This window comes from Haliaeetus albicilla, chromosome 2 (genome assembly GCF_947461875.1).
Source record: "Haliaeetus albicilla chromosome 2, bHalAlb1.1, whole genome shotgun sequence".
NCBI lineage: Eukaryota > Metazoa > Chordata > Aves > Accipitriformes > Accipitridae > Haliaeetus > Haliaeetus albicilla.
In genome coordinates, this window is record NC_091484.1 from 43807766 (window position 1) to 43810843 (window position 3078).

Here is a 3078-nt window from a genome sequence, read left to right on the forward strand (position 1 = left end):
TAGCTTCACTCAAAGCTGGTTTGTCTACTTTTCTGAGGGAGGTGAGAACTGCCTAAAGGGCACTGGTTTCTTGGCAAAGCCACAGGCTATTTCTTTATGATAAGAAAGGAGAAGTGCAAGGTAATACCCAGTACTCAAGTCCACCTGTTTTTGTGGTTCTGACTTAATGTGCCTTACAGTGACCAAAGTCCTACCACGTAAAAATAGCTTACAGGGGTCATAATGGCAAACACAGGTCCTGTTGTGTTACACTCTTGTAACCATAGGATAACTCACCCAACTTTACTGGAGTTTGCCCTCACAAAACCAGGTGTTTACAGGGTAGCAGAGAAGTGGGTAAGCCATCTGCTTGAGTAGAAAAGTTGCACTGTAAGAGGCTGCCAGTGGGAATACACTTCCTGGGACTGCTGCAACGCCTCATGCATGGGGCAAAAAGACCTTGAACAAAGTGTCCCGCTTCTCCATTTCATTCCTGCAGTCCACAGTCACCCCATGGCTTTGACTACTCCAGCATACAAGTGGCGATGGGTTGTTCAACCACTGCTGTGCAAACATGTGTCACCTCATTGCAGTCACTGTCCTCTAGGCTGGCACCTCGACCTTGTGATGAGCATAGCAGACTTGCTTAAAATGATGGGATTTCCAAGAGAGTCTGGAGGATTTGGGCACAATCTGTGCTGCACCGCAGGTTTTCTTTAGGGATGTGCTCACCCGCTCTGCAGCTGGGGCACAGGAGCAGGCAATGAGATGGGTGCGTGCTTTCTAGAGGGGACACACCTGCAAATGGCTTGCTCCTCTGGAAACAGTGAAACCGAAACCACAGCTTGACATCCACGCTCCATATTTATAGTCATTGACACTTCCCTTCTCATCAGGCTGTTCCCTGTGGCATGGGGGGGGAGCCCGGTAGCACCACGGGGCAAGAGGCACGACCCAACTCCCGGCCAGCCCTCCCCCTCGGCATGGCCATTGCTGACGTGGGACCACCAAGGCAAAGAGTGTCCCTTGGAGGAAGACGCTGTGAGTGATGGGGTGAGGGAAGAGGCTGGCACAGGGGTGGACAGGGGCAGCAGGCAGCACTTGCTCATTGATGGTGTTTTATCGCAGTGCATTTTCCTGTTGCCATTTAGCCGTGATTTCTCTCAATTTGGCAGAGCTGGGTACTGCAGGTGGCTGATCAGCTTATGCAGTGCCTCATATTCTTAGAGTCTCTGGCATGTCTTACTTCTTGGTGTAAGGATGCTGTGCATGATGTGCTAGATCTCTGCTATGGAAAGGGCAATCTTGCTCGAACCTTGTGAACCCCTCAAAAACCCCAGCCTCTTCCATGGCTGCTTCCTAGTCCTTGCCTGGCCGGGGCTGAAGGAGATGTGAGCAGGAGGTGAGGTGGGGGGAAGAGCAAAGTGTGACCAGACTGGGGCATCAGCTTTGTAAGTCAAATTTGACAGCAATAACTGGAGTGGCTGGTGTAGAAGAGCATTATGAAGACACAGTGTCTAGATCTCTTTTTGAAGTCTAAAATCCACCTGCACAACAGCCAGCTCCCAGTTTGATGTTCAACTATACCCACACCCACGCTTATGTTTGGGTTGTAAGCTGCTCAGGATGGGCATGCGGGGGACCTTCCTCACCCGGTGGGGGCACTGATGTCAAAAGGCTAGTCTCTGTTTAATTGATGGATTTAATTGTCTACCAAGCTGAACGAGGGCAGGAACCTAGCTTAAATGTGCTGTTTCACCCCCTCTCTACACTGAACATCTCAGGAACCTCCACACTTGGTATTTAATTTAGGCACTTGAAGGAGGCAGCTCCATAGATTTAGTTTGCTGTGCTGCATCAGAGACACTCACAGCACTGTAACCTAGTGACAATAATCTAACGCTAATAAATGAACAATAATCTGAGATTGCTTTTAAATGTGCAGAAGTGATAAACATTTATTTTGTTACAGACAGCATTTGTGACAGCAGTTCTATTCACGTCAGAGTATAATTAAGTGGTCTGTGAAGATGTAGTCATGGCATAGGATGATCCCCATATTGCTTTAGACTGGCAGGCTTTTAAAAGTCTCTTGGGCCAGATTCTTTACTGCTTTGCACCTCATATCATCAATTCTGCCAGAGGAAAAATCAATGTGATCAGAGCAGTCACTTTGCAATGGAGGTGATTACTTAGTACTGGGAGAAGCGATGAGGAGGTTGCACTACACTGCACTGCCTTTAGTCCTTCCCCAGCTTAATTCTTCATCGGCTTACATCTCCCCTACTGTCTGTTCAAGAATTACTGGTTAAGGAGATTATTAACCACTGGCTCACTCTGTCTTAATTATAAGTGAGTATTTGTGGCAGACTGGCAAAAAGGAAAAGTTTTAGGCACCCCTGAAAGTAATATCACGTCTCTGAATTTGATTACTACTCTTCTTATTGTAAGTGTATTCTGCATTCTCACTCTGTTGTCATTTTCCCAATGCAGATGAGCATAGATATTTGGAAAGTAATACAGACCTCTATTTAAAACAGTGGTTTGAAAAATTGTAATAAATGAATTAGTAACAAATTGCATACCCTTTCATCTGCATATTACTTGTATAAAGCCAATATGAAGGTGAACTTGGCTTAAAATAAGCATTTTTTTAGGGATTCAAAGGTTTCTGCACCAGTGAGTTGGGAGTGTCAATCCAGTTGTCATTGTGGTTGGCAGGAGTCAGCAGGCTATTTCATAGACATAAGATGGAGCAGACCCTAATTACTGGGATTTTAACTGCTTACCTCAGTGCTATGAGAAGGTATTTGTTTACCATGACATAGCAAATTACCTTAGTGCAAGCTTAACTGAAAGCATGTGAGTATTCCTGATGAAATGAACAGGTCTTTAGCATGTTATGAAGCACCTCCTGGGTATGGAAAATATTGTTCCCAAAACTAAGCATTTTCTTTGCAGAATTTAAGCTTTAATCCAGGTTTAATTGTAAAGGCTTATATTTCAGACAGTTTAGAGATAAAATACCACTATAGGTATGACTGTTTCACAACAGACATTTAAATGAATGTGCAGAGGGAGCACATCATACTACATAAG